At 39.1% G+C, this 20,971-nt stretch overlaps 1 protein-coding gene and 1 long non-coding RNA gene across 5 annotated transcripts in view; one reads left to right on the top strand and one right to left on the bottom strand.

The window, feature by feature from the left end:
* LOC122495406 overlaps positions 1-14,389 on the bottom strand; it is a 244,766-nt gene extending 230,377 nt beyond the window's left edge. Inside the window, exon 1 of one of the 4 annotated variants that reach the window (XR_006300436.1) lies at positions 14,000-14,389. This is a non-coding gene — a long non-coding RNA (uncharacterized LOC122495406). The other 3 variants (XR_006300435.1, XR_006300434.1, XR_006300437.1) reach the window with 3 other exon arrangements.
* A 166-nt stretch (positions 14,390-14,555) lies between these two features.
* The window catches only part of PCMTD1 (protein-L-isoaspartate (D-aspartate) O-methyltransferase domain containing 1), a 68,697-nt gene continuing 62,281 nt past the window's right edge, over positions 14,556-20,971 (top strand). The window contains exon 1 of the mRNA XM_043601064.1: positions 14,556-14,594. The gene's annotated coding sequence lies outside the window, so the exon portion shown is untranslated. The remainder of the gene's footprint in view (positions 14,595-20,971) is intronic.

Raw genomic sequence — 20,971 nt, 5'->3', positions numbered from 1 at the left:
TTATTCAGACTGATATAGTGGAATGTTATGTATCAGGAAGCCCTTTTAATTTATCATCCAAACCTGGACACCTTTGAGTCTAAAAGGATACACTATTAATAATCACAACAGGACAACAGTCATAGACTGGAACTGTCCTGGGTGACCAAAATGTGTGGTCACCTCAAATATGTGGTAAGTAAAAGCAGAGGTATTGGGAACATCTGACCATCAGATAGCTCTCCAAGAACATTCTCTAGTGGCATGTTGGAATGTGGTTAAAACCACAGCAGACTGTGCAAGTTTTAGATCATAAGACAATATAGTCAAAATGTTTTTCTAGTCCAATTAATTTTGAGTTTGTGCTCATATTCTATAAAACAAATGAGAAATTTTTAATTTGAATTGTATTTTCAGGTCTCCTCTCTCTGGGATTTTCAGTTTTTATAGAAAGTGAAATCACTGAGGAGGCTCTGCTGGCCATAAACCATCAGTTCATAGTGGTTACTGCTGAAATGCCCATTGTTCCAGCTGGTGTGGACCCTTCACTTCTGTTGGTCCTACTGATTCCATTCTACCTTTGGGGCATGAGAAAATGTAGTAAAACTGTTAACTCCAATTCTAAAACTCCAGCCTCTCTGGATATACCATGCATCCACTTTCTTTGAGGTTTTGCCCCCTCCTTGGGGCACTGTTTGGTTAAAAAAAAAGTTTTGTTTTGCTGCCCCTTAGATGCAGGGTCACCTGTTTCATTCCCATTCTGGGAAGGGCCTGGAGGGTTATTTTTGTGTAAGCAAAGTCTGGTTTCTGCCTTGCCAATACTTTACCTCTTGAACAAGGCAAAGAACCACACAACTTGGCTACCTGCTAAAACAGATTAATAAAAAAGGAAAAGTTGTCAGATAAAAATATAAACGACTGGTTCAGAGATGTAGTTCATCTTGCAGCCCTTTAATTAGAAACTGAAGGAAGCTAAGAAAACAGAAAGTCCTCCAGAGTATAACAATCTAGTGGTTGCTTACCACTGAGGCCAAAAATTCTCTATCATTGGTAGAATATCATTATTTAATTCCCTTGTAATAATTTTAGATTTTAAGAGTTGCCTAAATAAAAATATTCCTGAAAAGAAAGCTGATTTTATATATGAAGCATCTTGGTATGAATTCCTTTATCATATGGTCTTTCTAGCTGAGTTCTGGGTTCAACAGGACACATTGCAGAGAAGCAGAGAAAAGGACGGGCTGTAGGACAATACAGATGGGCAAGGTGTGGATGAGACTCTAGAGGGATACCTACACAGCCTTAGGCAGCATGACTGCACTGTTCCCTGAAACTATGACACACTCTGCTCCTGTTACACACTGATTTATAGTCAGTTCTGGCAGCAGGAGCAGTGGAAGCAGGGGGAGCCAACCATTTGTGCTTTTTGGATTGCCTTTATCACTTAGCCACGACCTTCAAATTGGGCAACACTGAACACTTTTCCAGAGGGTTCGGTGTTAACCAGACTCTTTAAATGTCTCCTTGAAAGGACAGTGAATTTAAATCGCATTCTGATTTATCCAGCATTTATATTACTCAGCATCTAAAAAATGGTGTTGATTATTTAGGACAAGGGTTTGCTTTAGGATTTCTCATTTAAAAGGTTTTGTTTTGTCCTAATAATGGATCTGCTGTCACAAACCCTATTTTTAATATTGATTTTGGCAAATACTTCCATTCAGTGGGATTTTTAAAAACACTCTATTTGAAGACCATTTTAGTTCTCGGCAATTCCTCATAATTATGGTGTTCAACATTATCAACCTATTTAGAGGAGAAAGAGTCTATAAATGCTAGTTATCACGTCAGTGCCTGGACTCACTACTGTGGTTCAGAATCTGATCAAGTAAGTCAGGCTTTTGGCCAAGTAATTTATCGTCTTCATTTCAGAATTCTAATGTCATAGCTTAAACACACACACACACATACACAGTAACTTCATGTATATTATGAATCACTAAGGCAAACTCTCAAATGGTCTGACCTCATAGCAATAGTTATGTACACTATGACTTTTAGCTCTGAGATAAGGTACTAGAATTAATTACACATAAATAAAAATGAACATGGCTTCCCACTGTCTGATGCATGACCATCAATATCTGGTCTTATACTTTTCTACCCTTAGCTCCTATTATCCCTTTTGTACTTTATGTTCTAGCTAAAAGAGATTGATCACCACTCTTCGAAAATGCACTATGAATTTTCTATTTCAGTGTTATTCTTTATGCTATTCCCTTCATAAAATGACTGCTTTCTTCATCTTTGTCAGGTAAAAATTCTATCTAAATTTCAGATCTTGATTCAAATTTGACTTCTGCCATGGAGCAGCGTACCCTTTTTATTATGTCATGGGTCACTTTCTTTGTTGTATTATTTTAGTACAAGTTTACTAAGAAAGCAATAATGTCACATATTGTTGTACATCTTTAGCATCATACTTTTAAGAAAATGTTCATTGAATTTTTAATATTCTTCAAAATTGAAAATTGTTACATAAAATTTAAAATATTTTTATCTGTAGTTTTGATGCATGTAGTTTATAAGCACGATTTTAATGAAGGGAAAGCATCTACGTAGGTTAAAAACCATAATGGTTTTAAGAGTTAAAGCCACTATTTACTGCACACAATAAATTAGACATGTTTATTTTCCTAAAAGAAATTCCTTTTAATATTACTTGGCAAACAAAAAGAATGAAATCTGGCCATGTGCAACAAGTGTATAATGCTAAGCAAAATATGTCAGAGAAAGACAAATATATGATGTCATTCACATGTGGAATTTAAGAAACAAAACAGATGGACATAGGGGAAGGGAAGGAAAAATAAGGTAAAAACAGAGAGGGAGACAGACCACAAGAGACTCTTAAATACAGAGAACAAACTGAGGGTTGCTGGAAGGCTGTTGGGTGGGGGGATGGGCTAAATGGGTGATGGGCATTAAGGAGGACACTGGTTGGGATGGGCACTGGGTGTCATGTGTAAGTGATGAATCATTAAATTCTACTCCTGAAACCATTATTACACTACATGTTAACTAACTTGAATTTAAATTAAAGGAAAAAAACGAGAAATTCCTTCTGTTGAGAATTTTTATATTTTCCTTTTATTGGAAAAATCTCCAGGATCCTGTCAATGTTAAATCTACTACATTTGCCAAGTTACAGTTAATAATCCATCTGCAAAACATGAGGAGCTCACCAAATGACTTCTAAGGTAACGTTCAGTTCTTAAAATTTTTATACTACTATTCCATAATTTCATCTTCTGTTTTACATACAGCTGCATTAAAATACGTACTCAAGAAGGCAAGGGACTTTGCTGACGTACTACCTGCTGTATCTCCCACGCCCAGCATATCTTACATCCTAATAAACACTTGATGAATGAATGAGTTTGTCCTCCCTCCCCAGAAGTTTATATATTATGGAAATTCTACTCAATACATTTTTTTGTGGGACACTGATCATGAGCAGGCCATGGTGGTAGGCCCCAGGCTCCTATTAACCTTCTCACAAGCTATTTAGAAAGGCTTGTCAACAAATATGAACACAGCTGTAAAAGAAGCTAAAAACAAAATAATATGGAAAAGGCAATACAAAAGAATGAGAACGGTCAACTAATTTGGCCGATACGAACTTTACTAAATGGAGAATGGGAGGTATTGACAGGTTTTAATTTGCTCTCTCCTCCCTTTGCTCTCTTCCTCCCTTGTACTCCCTCCTCCTCTCCCTGTCACCCTCCTTCTTAGAAATGTAACATTTGTAGATTATAATTCTCATTGTAATTGATACTATATAATATTCTCAAAGAATAGGAAATATAGAAATGAATATACTTCCAGTATTTCTCTCCCATTCCTCAGTAAAAGACTGAGATCAACAAATTTGAAAGTTACATGCCATTACTCTTCAAGTTTATAATTAGTTTATATGTGGCTCCCTGAAATAAGCCTTGGTATATTTAAAAAAAAATCTAAAAATGGATCTGAATCCAGATCCAAGATGACAGTTATATTTATTTTCTTAAATATTAATGATGTCTGAAAATTGAATAACCTACTTTTCCTATTTATTAGTGCTTGGATACCCTGGAGGAAAGTGACAATGAAAACTTGGAAAAAGAAGGAGAAGTTGAAAGTTTTCATGGTTACAGAGTATCTTAAATGCTGTTTGTCAATAAAATAACATCCTTATTGTATCTTATTATTTTAACAGCTTAACATACATAAATATATGTGTACTTATAAAATAGTTATTACCTAAGTAGGACAATCCCTTCCCTAAATTGTTATTCTAATGAATGACAGTAAAACACAGTAAAACCTTGGTTTGTGAGCATAATTTTTCCAACGTTTATTTATTTTTGGGACAGAGAGAGACAGAGCATGAACGGGGGAGGGGCAGAGAGAGAGGGAGACACAGAATCAGAAGCAGGCTCCAGGCTCTGAGCCATCAGCCCAGAGCCCGACGCGGGGCTCGAACTCACAGACCGCAAGATCGTGACCTGGCTGAAGTCGGACGCTTAACCGACTGCGCCACCCAGGCGCCCCGAGCATAATTTTTCCAAAACATGCTTGTAATCCAAAGCACTCGAATATCAAATGAATTTCCCCATAAGAGATGGAAACTTAGATGATTTATTCCACAACCCAAAAAATTCATATAAAAATGATTATAATAATGTAACATAACACAAAATAATAAAGAAAATACAAAATATAAAGAAAAACAAAGAAATTAACTTGCACTTACCTTTGAAAACCTTTGTGGCTGGTATAAGGGAGACCAGAGGAGGGTTATTGCGTAGGCTGACTTTCACTATCACTAATGGAATCACTGCTATGTATTGGCTCAATGGAAACTTTTTCTTTTCATGCAGTTTTAACAAGAAACCTATCCAATGACATTTGCTTTTGCCTCCTTTTGAGCATTTCGTGGAAATGTGACATTGCACTGTCCATGAACAGATTCATCATTCACACTGCTACAGCCTTATTTGGATGGTGCTTTTCTACAAAATTTTGTACTGTTTCCTACATTTTACACATCTCTCTAATCTCATTTGAAGTGAGGGATTCCTCCGCCTTTTTCTCCTCCTCCTCTGCAGACGATGAGATGCAGATGTAGACCTCTTCTAAAAATCTTGCTATTTCGGGCACTCGCATACCTCGATTGTACTTCTCAATGATTTCCTTCGTAACTTCTGCTGTGATCATCTTCTTACTGTCTTTCTTTTTAACCTCTTTATGCATGGGGGCCATTGTATACGCTTGCATGGATGTTGACTACAGTACAGTATTAATAAACAGTAAGTATATAATGTAAGTGGAGATAAGGCAGCAGAAGAAAGGGTCTACATCTGCAGGCAGCCTGACCTAGGATGAAGCAGAGCATTCCTAAGCTTACTCTTGTATGGAAAATCAAAGGACTGTCCATAGGCCTTTGAAGTGACAAAAAATATACTAATGACAGTTGTGGGCACCTCCCAACGTTCTGAAAAATTACTGATTACTGCCAAACGCTGCGGGCCGACACCAAGAATCCGAGCATAGGAGACGATCACCCACAATCCTACAGCGAGCAAGCGAGAGAGACAGAGAGAGAGAGAAGAGGAACCACTGGCTCAGTTGGCATCACGTACTACTCGTATTGCAAGACATCGCTCGCTCATCAAGTTAAAATTTATTAGAAATGCTTGCTCCTCTTGTGGAACACTCGCAGAACACATCACTCGCCATTCAAGCTTTTACTGTATTCATATTTGAGTTCCAGAAACCAGTCTGTTTTGCCAAATTTGAAACTAAGAAACAATGTAAATTTCATCACAAAGAAATGTTTTAACTTGTCCTTTTAAAGCTATTATAGAGAGGCAAAATCTGATATATGGAGGGAAGACAAGTTCCAGGGCAAGAGAAAAAGGGGGCAAAGATACACCCAGTATACAATTATTTCAACTGTTTAAGATGAAGCAATAAAAAGTTCTTTTGTCCTATCCAAAAGCAACAAAATACACATTCTTTTCAAGTGCACATGGAACATTTTCCAAGATAGATTATATGTTAGGCCACAAAACAAGTCTTAATAAGTTTAAGAGGATTGAAATAATGTCAAATACCTTTTTTGACCACAATGATATGAGGCTAGAAATTAATTACACAAAGAAAACAAGAAAATTCACAAATATGTGCAGATTAAAACGACATGCTACCAAACAACCAAACACCTTTTCAAAGAATAAAAAAATCCCTTGGATTTGTAACATACTAAAGTTTATAGGATGAGCAAAAGCTGTTCTAGAAGGAAGTTCACAGCAATAAATGCCTACCTCAAAACAAGAAGTCTCAAATAAACAATCTATGTGCCCTAATTACCCTGAAGAAACTAGAAAAAGAACAAAAGAAGCCCCAATTAGTAAGAAGTAACAAAATAACGAAGAGCAGAAATAAATGAATAATTACCAAAAAGACCATTGAAAAGACAAATGAAACTAAGAGCTGGTTCTTTGTAAAGGTAAACAACACTGACAAACCTTTAGCTAAACTCACTAAGGAAAAAAAAAGAGGACTTAAATAAGATAAAATCAGAAATGAAAGAGATGTTACAACTGATAGCACTATCATAAGAGATTATACTAAATAATTATATGCTCACAAACTGAACAACCTAGAAGAAATGGATAAATTCCTAGAAACATACAACCTACCAAGATTGAATCATGATGAAATAGAAAATTTGAACAGACCAATTACTAGTAAGAAGATTGTCCAGGTAATCAAAAACCTCCCAACAAACAAAAGCATAGGATGAGACAGCTTTATTGGTGAATTCTACCAAACACTCAAAGAATTAATACCAATCCTTCTCAAACTCTTCCAGAAAATAGTCGAGGATGGAACTGTTCCAACTCATTTTACAAGGCCAGCATTACCCCGATACCAAAACCAGACAAGGATACCACAACAAAAGAAAATCACAGGGCAATATCCCTGATGAACACAGATGCAAAAATCTTCAACAAAATATTAGCAAACTAAATCCAACAATACGTTTAAAGAATCATATACCATTATCAAGTGGGATGTATTCCAGGGATGCAAGGATGGTTAAATGTCCACAAATCAGTCAATGTGATATACTACATTAACAAAATGAAGGATAAAAATTGCATGATCCTCTCAATAGATGCATAAAAAGAATCTGAAAAAATTCAACGTCCATTTATGTAAAGACTCTCAACAGAGCAGGTATAAGGGAATGTACCTCAACATAATAAACACCATATGTGACAAGCCCACAACTAATACCATATTCAATTAAAAAAAGTTGAGAGCTTTATGGGGCGCCTGGGTGACTCAGTCGGTTAAGCATCCGACTTCAGCTCAGGTCATGATCTTACAGTTCGTGGGTTCGAGGCTCTGTGCTGACAGCTCAGAGCCAGGAGTCTGCTTTGGATTCTGTGTCTCCCTCTCTCTCTGCCCCTCCCCCACTCATGCTCTGTCTCTCTCCCTCCTTCAGAAATAAAATAAACATTAAAAAAATTTTTGAAAAAAAGAGGTTCAAGAAGAAGAAAAGAATGCTTGCAGCTTTATTCAGCACAGTATTGGAAGTCTGAGCCAGAGCGATTAATCAAAAACAAGAAATAAAAGGCATTCAAAATGGAAAGGAAAAAGAAAAGCTGTCACTATTTGCAGATAACATTATTTACAGAAAATGCTAAAGACCCCATTAAAAAATATTAGAATAAATTAATTTAGCCAAGTTGCAGGATACAAAGCCTATACACCAGATTCTGTTCCATTTCTATATATTAATAATGAACTACCAAAAATGGAAATTAAGAAAACCGTCTATTTACAATTGCATCAAAAAGAATAAAATAAATTTAACCAAGGAGGCAAAGACCTGGATATTGAAAACTCTAAGACATTAATGAAACAAACTGAAAAAGATACAAAATAAGTGGAAATATATTCCATACTCACGGATTCAAAGAATTAATCCTGTTAAAATCTCATATTACCCAAAGCAACATACAAATTCAATGCAATGTGTATCAAAATCCCAAAGGCATTTTTCAAAGAAATAGAACAAACAATCCTAAAATTTGTGTGGAACCATAAAAGATCCCAAACAGCCAAGGCCAATTTGATAAAGAGCAAAACTGGAGGCATCACACTCCTTGATTTCAAATTGTATTACACAGCTATAATAATTAAAACATTGTGGTATAAAAACAAATACACAGATGAATAGAACAGAACAGACATCCCAGAAATAAACTCACCCATAAGTGGTCAATTTATTACTAAAACAAAAACAAAAACCAGAAAGAATATACAACGGGTAAAGAACAGTCTCTTGAATAAATGATGTTGGCAAAATTGGACAGCCACATTCAGAAGAATAAAACTGGACCATTATCGCAGACCATACACAAAAATGAACTGAAATGGATTAAAGACTTGAACATAGGACCTGAAACCATAAAACTTCTAGAAAGAAAAAGAGATGGTAAGCTCCTTGATAGAGGTCTTAGCAGTGATTTTTGAATCTAAGATCAAACACACAAGCCACAGAAGGAAAAGTAAACTAGTGGGACTATATCAAACTGGAAAGCTTCTGCATAGCAAAGGAAACCATCAGCAAAATGAAAACGCAACTTACTGAGTGATAGTATTTGCAAATCATTACTGATAGCAGCTAATATCCAAGATATATTTTAAAAACTCATACAATAGTGAAAAAACCCCAAACAATCCAATTAAAAAATGGACAGAAGATCTATTATTCCAAAGAAGACATGCAGATAGCCCACAGGTACATGAAAAGATGCTCTACATCACTAATCATCAGGAAAAAACAAATCAAAATCACGAGATGTCACCTTACACCTGAAAAATGGCTATTATGAAGGGGTTTGTAATGAACACAAGACCCCCCTCAAAAAAAGAAAAGAATGGCTACTAGCAAAAAGACCAGAAATAACAAGTGTTAGCAAGGATGTGAAGAAAAGGGAGCACTTTACAGTGTTGATAAGAATGTATGTAACTGGTGCAGGCGTTATGGAAAATAGTATGGAGGTTCCTAAAAAAAATTAAAAATAGAAGTACCATATGATTCAGCAATTCCACTTCCGGGTATTTATTCAAAGAAAGTGAAAACAGTAACTTGAAAAGATATACGCACCCCATGTTCATGGCAGCATTACTTACGTTAATGAAGATATGGAAACCAGGTAAGTGTCCACTGATGGATGAATGGCTAAAGTATTAGTGGTATATGTGTATAAGCAAATATTATTCAGCCATAAAAAAGAAGGAAATCTTGCCATTTGTGACAACATGGATGGATCTCAAGGGTGTGATGCTAAGTGAAATAAGTCGGACAGAGAAAAACAAATACCCTGTGATCTCTTATATGGGGAATCTAAAAAATGATAAATAAATTAATAGAAAACAAGCTCACAGAGAATACATTGGTGGTAGCTAGAAGTAGGGAGCGGAGGGTGAGAGAAATGGATAAATTGTTTTTTAGTCTAAGTGAGTTGAAAAAAAAAAAGTACTTATGTTATTACTTCCGAATTGTTATTTCATATATTTAAATGTATACAGCAATAAATTATCTAATTCATCAACTTCTTAGACATAGAACATCAAAACATATAAACACAGCATTTAGATAACTCAATTTCTCAAATCATTTCATAAATGAAAAATTTTCTCTTCAATAAGACTCATACCAGTCCTTCTTCCTTTTTTTCCACTGAATATCAATTTACTTAGTAATAGAATGGATATTATACATCATTTTAAATACCACTTGGCAAATTTAATATTACATTAGTAATTATCGCGTTTGACAAATGTAAGATAAGTAACCTTAAGACTTCTCAACCTGGATGATCAAATGGATTATCTGTATAGCTCTTTAAGTATAATGACATCTCCCCAGCCAGCAGAAAAAGAGTTGATGTAGGAATCAATTGTCCATTATAATGGACATACTGTCCATACAATGGACCATTATAATGGACAATTGATTCCTACATCAATACTAAATAGGTTACTTTAGCAAATCCTAAAAAAGAAATGAGGCCTAAACCATTTAAATATTGTTGATGCTTTTATGTATACGAGGGATCTCTATATAGAAATAACATATATGTACACATATAATGGTTTATAAGTACTAGAGAGTAATTCTCGAATTAAAATTCATTCTTAATTGGACATACTCTGGACAAACAAGTTTCCTTTTTAATATTAAACAGGGCAGGAATTTCTGAAGTATCCCCTTAAAGAATAGGATCAAATGACTTTGGGAAAGTACAATTTTATGTTTAACATTTTAATGGTCAGTGAATTTGAGAGGCTAAGAGCAACTTTTCTGCTTTTCAGTATTTTGCTATGAATACTTTTGGTGGAGAGAGGTGGCTCAACACAGCAAGTCACGTGTATTTACATATTTTGTTAGGTCTCACACGAGTTCTATTCTTTGATGTTCCAAGTTTTCTTTTTTCTATTTTTTCCAAGTTTTCTAAGATTCTATTATAATTTTATATAAACTTCATCACAGCTTTCAAAAACACATTTGGAAATTTCAGAAAATATAGAATAGCTTGAAAAGGCTACAAAAAATATTGGAGTCTGATCAACTTGGCATTTTGTCTAGGTAGTTTCTATGGTGGAAATAAAGAAAATGAACAGTTGCTGAACATGAAGGCCCAATAATGCAGCAGGGGTGCACAATTCTGGGCAACTTCCCAGTATGGAAAGGATTGCCTGGGCAGTCTTTTCAGCCACACCCACAATCACAAATACCATCTTTACATGTGAGGCAACAAAACATCATTGTATGACTTCAAGGATTGAGAAAGGCTCATAAAGGAAAACATATTGGGGTGGGTATAGTTGCAGTGAGTATAGTTGCCTTAGAGAGGGGTCATAGTAAAGGCACTGGGAATGCAAGGAGTGGAGTATTTTCACCAAAGAAGCCTATATTTTGACCCAATTTCATACTTATGAGTTATACATATTAAATAAACAACATACTATGTACATTTAATGATTACAACCGATGGTTCTCAAATCTTAGCAGTTATCAGAAACGCCCAGAGGACGTATTAAATTAGGGCAGGGTCTCATGAATTTGCACTTCCAGTAAGTTCCCTGATGTTCTGATGCCTCTGATCCCAGATCACATTTTGAGAACCACTAGTTTAAACAAAGTCTTTTTCACTTTTCTTTAGAGAATAGCTACTTTTATCTTGTCATAGGGCTCTCAATCCGTAATTTTGACTATACTGTTGCTCAGGATGTGAAGCAATCATAAGTGGAATCCCCGACAGTGAGATACCATACAAGGGAGAAATCTTGTGATTTACAAAAGGTGCTAATGGCTATAGACAAAGATATAAATTAGAAGAATCCTTTTAGTGGGTCAGCTCTAAGCCTGTTTTCTAGTTCCTCAATTTGTAAATTACATAGCTATTACTTCTCCGGAATGTAGGGGGTTAAGCTTTCTCCTTCACTTTCAAACACTAGTCCTACTCTAGAAAACATTATCATCTTCCCAACAAAATACATTTTTGCTTCTTAAAGTCATCAACATAAGGAAATGTTGATATGTTTTGTTTTTCAAACAGAAAAACAAGTACTGTGAGACTAACCCTCTTTTAGAGAGGAAAAATTTGTCTTTATTGTGTTCTGGGGAGAGGGGTAGCCAGGAGGTGATGGGACTTGTAACTGTACTGAAAATAGTACAAGGAAATAAAGTTGTAGAACAAAACAGTTCCATATTTAGTAGGATTTAGTGTTGGGCTTTCCCCAGACAGTGCAGGGTAAATGAAAGCTATAAGGAAATTTTTTCAGGCCTCACAGGCCAGCCTTGGCACGAGAAACCAAAACTAAGGCCTATTATGCAACACAGGTGTTTGCAAAAGCAGATGATGTGTTAATCTGGGCAACACATGGAGACCTCAAATTCTGAGGCTGAAGAAACACACAGCAACCATGCCATGCCTGTGGGATGGTGAACTCCTAGGAAGGGGACAGTACTTCGTAGGCTGAGTCTCGTTTAATTCAGTAAGTATTTGTTGGATGTCTTCTGCATTCAAGAAACAGAGCATCTCTGACATTACAAGGCCCCTACCTGCCCAGTACTCTGCATTCACAAGTATCCACTTTGGGTATTGTCCGCTTAACATTAAAAGTGAAACAACCTGGTATGGAGAATTAAGTTGTTACAGCAAGTGTTGCTTTGCTGTGGCCAGGACCAGACTTGCTACAACAGTGGACCGGGAAGTCCAGGAATACAATGTTTGGGGGTTATCTAAGTTCATCCCGGGCTAAATACATCTCTGAACAATTCTGCATGATGGAGTAACTTAAATTGTCCATTCCACATACGGAGAGTACCGACATTTCAGCAGACATTGTACTATCCACTGGAAAGCAACAAGCAAACACAGTGGCCATGTGCCCAGACTTTGTGGATTATCATTGGGAAGACACACGCTCACCAGAAGTAAACTATACATGAAACATGCTCAATGGAGGCATAATCAGAAGCGGTCTAAATGACATAGATGGCGTGGCACCGTGAGACATGCGTACCACGGAAGATACAGTCGATGGCTTATTTACTGTTCAACTACTAACCCACAAAATACCACTTAGTCCTACTTATTAACAAAGTACTTACTAGTAGTCTTATTAAAAATAATCTGTGGTCAACTTTAAATGTAATAGAGTACGAGGAGAAAGGGTCCAGGACCCTGAAAAATGCACAGCAGAATGGAGAAAGTAAATGCACACACGAAGGGGAGAAAAGAGGGGGCAGTCCTAGCAGTTGCTTAACGATTTTAACTATTTTTCTCAATAACTCCTACTTAATTTGCTTATGGCAAGATATTTTCACGTGCTAACATTTCTGCCTGGAATAGCAGAAAGCTAATCCTGTAAGACTGTTATATGATCTCATCACAGTCAGGAGTGAGCTGGGACCAGGCCAAGGGCCAAAAAAATCTGTGCAAGGGCTCTAATCTGGACGGCAAGCGAATAGAGATTTTGTAGCTCGGAGCAAAACGCCCCCTGTATTTGCATTCCCATCAAACAACACAAAGTTCATTAAAGTAACACCAGGTTGGTGGCTTGATGGCAGACCACCGCAGCAGCAACTTTGCTCTCGTTCGCAACATTTGTTTCGCGAGGCCAGCTCTGCCCGGGCTCGCAAGCTCTCCTTTCACGCATAGATTACTTAACCACTTTGTACGCCATCAGCTATGGTGGGAAACAGTAACCAGGGCACCGAGGCCATTCTGATTTACAGGGGGCAACCTACAAAGGTAGGTACCCGAAAACCACTGGCGATCTGAAAACCAAAACCGGGCAGAATTCCAACAACGCAAGCCTCCTTGGGGGCGGGAGTGGCTCACACACGGAGAGACTTGGGAGTAAGAAAGAAAAACCCTGGCACAAAACTCACTGTACTTACGAGGAGACATACTGACTTGCAGGCGCACTAAACGTCACTTCGAAGTGTGACCAGCCTGCTTGCTGCCCACGTTCACGGGGCAGCGTTTTCTCAGCCCTCCGGACCCTCGTCTCCTTTACCCTGTGTCAACTTTCGAACCCCTCTCCCTCAAAACCCTTTCTCTCCGCTAATGCGCTACGGGATGTTTACGCAAGCCACGAGGAACTTGCTTGGCACACGTGTCACCGGTTGTAAGTGCTCAATTTGCTAAATGATGAACACGTTAGCTGCGGGGGCAAGCCCAACGCCCGAGCCAGGCCGAGAACGCAGGGAAAGGCGCTGGCCCGGCGGCGGCGGCGTTAACACCGGCGGTGGGGAAACTTCTGGGCTCTAAGCCGTCACTTTAAGGCGGCACGATTCTGTGGAAAATCCTTGCTCTTCAGATAAACCGGTGAGCACGTTCCGCAAAAGCTTCTGTATAGTTACCCCGCAGGGACGCACCCTCGCCGGTGCTCCGACACCTAGACGCCCCGTCCCGAAGCGCGGCGTAATAGAACGGCCTCCCCGAGGGCAGGCCTCCTCCCTCAACTCCAGCGCCGCCGCCGCGGACCGCCTCTCACCTATTCAGCCCCTAGGCGTCCTGACGCCAGGAAGGGGGCGAGGAGGGCGATGCCCTGTTCTCGCGGGATCTCTCTCAACCGGGGCCGTCCCCAAGCCTCCTCAAGACCTCGCGTTGTTTGGGCGTGGGGGCGGAGCAATCCCTGTGGGGGGGAGGGGCGGAGCCGGATGGGGGCGGAGGGGCGGAGCCGGATGGGGGCGTCCCCGAAGCCTTGTTGACTCCGGCGTCCTCCTGGAGCAGTTCTCGCGCCCCCTGCTCTGCGCATGCCTAGGTTCCCGACGACTCCCGCGGCCGCGACGGTCGGGCTTCCCCAGCCGCGGGTCCGGGCCCCGCCCCTCCTCCGGGCTGCAGCGGCGGCGGCGTTGGCGGCGGTGGTGTGGAGGCGGTGGGGGCTGCGGGCTGCCGTGGAGCCCGCCGAGTCCTAGCGCCTGACCCTGCGCGTCGCTGCGGCGGGCCGGACGGACCGTCTCGCCGCAGGTAACGCCGCTGCCTGCGGACTCGGGGTCGTGCGGGTCGGCGCGTCCCGCGTGCTGGAGTGTGGCGGCGGGTCGGGGAGGTCGGGGGCTGGGGAGTCAGGGGAGGCCGGAGGTTTCGAAGGGGGCCGGGAGGTTGGGGGTCGGAGTCGGCAGGGTCGCAGGGGCCGGGAGTCGAGGGCGGTCGAGGGCGTCTGGAGGGGTCGAAGGGTATGGGAGGTCCGGGCGGATGGTCCTTGGGCTCTGACCCGGGCTCGGGGACCAGGACTCCCTGACGCTGCGGTCCCAAGACACCCACGGGCCCCTTCAAGGCCTTTTCAGTTTCACCCCGTGACTTTCTGTTGTTGTTTTGATTTGGAAGGAAGAGAATCCAGCCTACGTAGACTCGGGAAAGCCTTGGGGGTTGAGGCTGGGAAGGGATTTACGAGGCTAGAGCAGGCGCTAACATTTTCTTACTTTCTGGGTTTTTTTGTTTGTTTGAGCGTTTACTACCGTTCAAGTGTGGTGCCCGTTTTTTAGGGCGTTTCGAACACTGACGTAGAGAGGAGCCCTGAGTAGAACCAGCGGGAGTAATCTTGCAAATGCAAGATTTTTTTTTTTTTTAACTTCTAGTACTGTATTTTTGTAGGTCTTTTTTTTTTTTTTTTAACTGAGAAGTCATAACTATGTTTTGAAAATTACACATTAGAAGTATTTGGGTACGGAGGAGAAAGTACAGTTTTACCAGTGGCTGTTTTCTCCCGGTTATTTTTTTAATTAACAAAATTACTACGTGCTCTTTAAGAAAAAAAGCAGCTAAACAATGAAGACGTCTGCTCCCCACCCCCTACCCCCCATTTTCCCCTCTTACTACCCAGGGTAACCAGTCTACAAGTGTGGTGTTTAGCCGTTCAGTATTTTTCTATGCATGTAAGTATGTTTTAAGAAGAAAATTGGGATCATCCATAGTATATATGCTTTTTATTGGCCAAGGGTACTCACATTTAGTCCTCCATTTCATTACATACCTCATTCTTTGTAAAAGCTACATAGCTATGTTGGTTTTTTAATGCTGAACGTTGTATCCAGTTTTTCTGTAATGTTTCAACTATTATTAAGTAGCTTTGAACAAGGGTTACAAGCTGTTATTTTGAAACAAATGTGGTAAAACTTCAAGATTGTCTAAGGCCAGATGGGGATACTTACATATTAGGCAAGTTAAGTAATATGTTTACACAGAGCTTATGGTAGCTTACACGAAGCTTGGATGACTCCATAAAGCAGGTTTCTAAAGTAGTTTCTTTTTTGTTTTTTTGGTACGTGCATGTTTCAAGGTAGATTTAAATTCCATACGGTCAGTTGAGAACAAAATCAGTTCCTTAAACTTGAACCTGCTCATGTGAAGAAAAAGTAAAAGGTCGGAAAGCCAGTGGCCTAGAAGTTTGCATTTCAAAACAGATTAAAAAAACAAAACCTCCCAGCAGCCAGGGACTAAATATTTTGATAGTCGACCCTAGGGAGTGAGCTGTAAGTGAAACGATGATACTACACTGTTTGCTATTAAATAAGACAGAAAGCTGGGAAATTGTCACATTTTGTATTTCTGTGTGCAGAAGTGCTGGAGGCCGTGTTGATCTAATCACTGGCGTGTATTTATTAACAATGCACTGTGTGTTCATCCTCTTGCTGGCTTCCAGGGAAAACATAGAACCGAATAAGATCATCGCAAAGAAGTCTGGTTCTAAAAGCATGCATATGTCCTGAAATCTTAGGCCCAAGTGTATATGTTTTGGGGGAGCTGTGGCTCAAAAGGAGCCAAAACATCTATGGCATTTTAGTTACAGTTGCTGGTAATAATATGCTTTTTCTTTTTTATTTCTAACAACATAGGTGGCATTCTCTCCAGTCTGAGGATTAATAAACAGGCTCTGATAGATTAACTTAACCGCTCAAGATCTCATCACCTTTTTAGTGGTGGTGGCTGCGTTAGATTCAGGATGAAGCCAAGAACCTGTGTTTTCTTCTCTGCCGTGTTGCCTTTCATTAACGAACAGTGTCTTACAAAACTGTTGAGCTTAGAGTTTTTCCCTCTCTTTGTGCTTAGAGATGTTCCTTACAAAATAGAGACACGAGTATAATCATATGCATTCAAAAATAGCCTACAAATATTATGAAACTCTGGTATCCTTTTAGATGAGGTTTCTGGTGCTGTGTTATTAAAATACACCTTGAGCTGGTGTCATTAAGAAGGTGAAGGATTGTGTTATTTTAGTCACTCTGATGCCATGCTAAATTTGGGTATCATAGTAAATTGTAGTTACTGCAGGTGTCTTCTTAAAAACTTGGATGGGTAACCTCATATAGGTTAACATTTTTTATGAATCATAAACTACTAAGATAAAAAGAGTACAAAGAAGGCCCTAAAAAATGATCTCATTTTTAGTATTTTGTAGTTTCTCAAAAGCTCATCGTGACAATTTAATAAAGCGTAGGTCCTAATATTATGGTATATAGTACGTGTTTTAGTTTCCTCGCATATGTCACACGGTTGCATTTTAAAGAACTACGGCAGAAACTGAAGGTAATAAAGTACGATCAGTTGTAACATGTATTTGAGAAGAAACCCACATATGGGAAAACATTTGAGCTTTTATTTCTTGGTGATTGTTAAGGATGGTAACTGGATTCATATCTAAATGGCAGATCTGCTCTTGATTATCTCTTGGACAACTTAACACTGAATGCGAGTAGGTTTTATAGTTGTGGGATACAAAAATATTTCAGCACCAGAAAGATGTCTTTAGAGTATGTTAAGACCTATTGACTTTTCAGCTGTTGAAGGGTGGGGAATACAATGCTGCATGTGTGTATTTTCAAAAATTAATAGATCTTATTGCTGATGGAAAGAAATAGAAAGTTTATTTTGCAGTTTAGCCTGAAGTCTTTTTTTGGAGACACACATTCATGTGTCTCCGCACCCCCTCCCCCCCCCCCCCCATCAAGAAACTATGTAGGTCCTATTAATGATAACAAGAGAAGCGTTAGGTAGGATCCAGAGTTTAAAATGTAGTTGGGTTTTAAAAACTGTTTAAGCCAACTATTGTGGAATTTCATAGAGGATTGTTGTTCCCTCAATGTTCTGTTTCTGGGGAGAAACTAGTTAAGATGAAAGAGAAGCCAAAATAGAAGGGAAAAAACCTGGGAATTGGCTGTCTCAAGTAGACAGAGGGAGAGGGGTTTCCTGAAATAGTGGGTAATCAGTAGAGTCAAATGTGTGGATGGATGTCAAGGAAGATGAGGACTTAAAAGTTACACTTCTTTGAGCTTTGAGATACTGGAAAATTAATTATACTGTGTTAGCTGTGTCTTGCTGGGGGTTGAGTTGGAATAATTAACACTTTTCAGTCACTTGCAGGCTCTTAGAACCTGTAATAATCACATCATCATAAGTCAGTTTGTAATCTCAGTTCTACGAGCATCTGAAGAGCTGTGGAACGCACAGTGCTGGCAAGGCTTTGTCTTCTCTGTAACTTGCACAAGCCAGCATCTCAGACTTGTGCCTTCGTGTGGCCTTTGTGCATTTTCTCATCCCACTTCTCTGCAAGTGTTACTTTAGATTGAGTTCACAGCTCCGTTTTTAGAGTTGTCTTTTCTCTTTTCCAGTCGCACGCACACCCCTGGTTTCCACTGTTCATTCCCTCCCCTGCTGAAGTCCCAGTGTGCACTGCCAGCCTCATTTTCTTTCCTAAGCTTCAGACCTGCCTTCTGTTCTTGATAAACTCTGTAAGTAACTCTCATTTTGTGATCTGGAACCAGAAGATTCAGAATTAAACTGCGTCCTTTACACATTGAATCTTCCCCTCATTTTCTTGTGTATTTTAATGGTCTTACCACTTTCTTAGTCACGTAGGCTGAAAATCAAAGGTTACCTTTGATTCTTCATTCTCTCTTTTTCACACAAATTCTTTGTACTTCTCTTGCGTTACGGTTCAGAAATCAGGTTCTCCTGCTGCTTTTCCATTTTCTCAGCAACAGAATACTTTTAATCCCTTTGCCTCAACTGCCATTAATAGGAGACGTCCCTAATCTCAGGTTTTGCCATTCATCGTGCATACTGCTGTCAAATTAATTGTTCTAAAGGCAGTCCTGATCACGTTTTCCCCCCCTGACAGAAGCAAACAAAACAAAACACACTTCTTGAGTGTTTCTTATGCCAGCCTTTGTCCTTAATGCTTTGTTCTCATTTGGTCCTCCTAGTAGTTTTCTGTTGCAGATACTACTTTCCTCCTCTACAGATGAAGAAATTTAGACCTTGCAAGCCTGGAAGGTTGCTAGTTGGTAGAAGAGGTGGAGTTTGAATCCAGAACGTGTCTTCCAGCTGTTCCTCCCCAGAGTGGCTCCTGATCAACTCTAGAGTGAAGTCCTTGTTCCTTAGGTTTGCCTTTCAGGTCTCAGCGCTCTTTTTGGAACTTAACTCTTGTTTTATTCAAACTTGTGTTTGCATTCTTTCTGTAAGAGAAAGAATGTAAACTCTCTTGGTTTCTCACGCATTTCCACTTGGAATTTTCTCCCTCTCCTATCTCTGCCTTCTGAAGTCCTTCAAGTAAAAAGGCTAGCAGATAACAGCTTATTTCCTCTTTTCTGTCTTCTGGGTGGTAAGGTCTCCCCTTACTCCTGTAGTTGCTTAACCTCTTGATAATCACTTTCTCTTCTGAATTTGTCTTTGAGTAGTCTAACAGTTGTAACTGGATTATAAAATCCTGAAAGCAGAAACCGTGTCTTTCTGTTGTATTTCCCAGGGGATGCTCAGGAAATACGTGTGGACAAATATGAAAATGATCACTAGTCATCTGCTCCTTTAATGGCATTTAAGTAGGGTTTGATTTTAGTTGCTGGATGACACAAACAGTAGTTTACTGGAGTTTTTAATTGTGTGTATATATATAACAAAACCAGATTTTCTTGTTATAGGTTATCAAACCAGTTCTTTGTTTCCAGCTTGATTATGATAATCCTTATTGAGTATGACAATTGGTTATGATAATTGTGATAAGTTTATTTTTAAAAATGCTGTTTTGTTTTTCTATATGCATATGTGAGTTCATTGTATATAAAAGTTCTTAAAATTAATGGTTTGACATTTGAATTCTTTTCTATGCTATTAGACAGATTTTCAAATGAGCTGTAATATTCTCATAATTCTTTGGCCTCAGCTTCTTCTCTGCTTATATGGATATGAAAGGCAGAATAAAACTTTCCCTATACTGCAGTGTCATTTTCTTCCTTTTGGTGATATTGGGACTCTCCCCAGCTGTATGATTAGCTGAAATGTCCTCCACAAATTACACATAACTCTTTGCTTCCTAAAAAGTTCACGTGAAATTTCAGACTTATTTGAACCCATCAAGGTTAATGGTTACCATGCAGAATTTACAATTTTATATTTCTCCGGTATCTGTCTTTGCGTCCCATATCGTGTTACAGTTTAGTAACTTATTAAGTAATTATTGCTTCATTAAATAATAACAAGGTGGGATATCTTGGTGATGGTGTTGGGGAAGACATTTGGGGTTTCTTTGGGGATGCTGAATGCATGATTATAAAGGAGTGAGGTTGATTCTCAAGCTAATCAATTTGCCAGTCTGCCTGCTGTCAACTTTCTAAAGTGTTCACAGCAACCACAAATGCTCTGGAAATAAAAGTTATAAGCAAGTTTAAAAATAATTCATCGACTTTAAAATTAGGTAATATAGTCACATGGTTCATATTTCAAGTGTACAGAAAGTTTTGTAAACTGGAAATGTCTCCTCCTCAGCCTTCTGCTTTCCCCACTGGGACGTAGCCATTCAACTCTGGCATGATGTAAAAGTAAGAGTTTACTTGTATGCAAGTAAATGTGAATAAATACTCTTTCTCTTTACATAAAGATGAGGTACACTGCACGTGGTTTTTCACTGAATTTATCACTCATTCCGTATCAGTAGGTAAAAAGCTTCATTCTTTAAAAATATGTTTTGCAGCCTCAAAGTATTTGCCCTCTATAGTCACATATACAGATTGTGTATGTAATATTTTAACTATATTTTCTCTTGGTGGGCATTTAGATGGTTTTCAGTTTTTTACTGCTATACCCCCTGAAGCAACAATTTGAAGGAAGAGAAGGAAAAAGTAGCAGCTTTTTCCCTGTAGGGGAAAATAAAGCTTGAAAGCTGAAATGGATGTTTCATGGTGGGGAATGAAATGGCTATCTTTTCTGCCCTGGATGATTAACGGCTAAGTGAATGGAGAGAAGGCAAAAAGGACAGTTCGTGCAAAAATGCTTGCTGGAGTTCATCGTCGACTGTTGAATTGGTAGAGTAGGGACAGCAGTCCTGATGGGTAGTTCCCAGGACTAGTTGTGTG

Source organism: Prionailurus bengalensis, chromosome F2 (assembly GCF_016509475.1).
Source record: "Prionailurus bengalensis isolate Pbe53 chromosome F2, Fcat_Pben_1.1_paternal_pri, whole genome shotgun sequence".
NCBI classification, from domain to species: Eukaryota; Metazoa; Chordata; class Mammalia; order Carnivora; family Felidae; genus Prionailurus; species Prionailurus bengalensis.
Note: the sequence above shows the minus strand (reverse complement) of the source record. Positions and strands in the feature narration are given on the sequence as shown.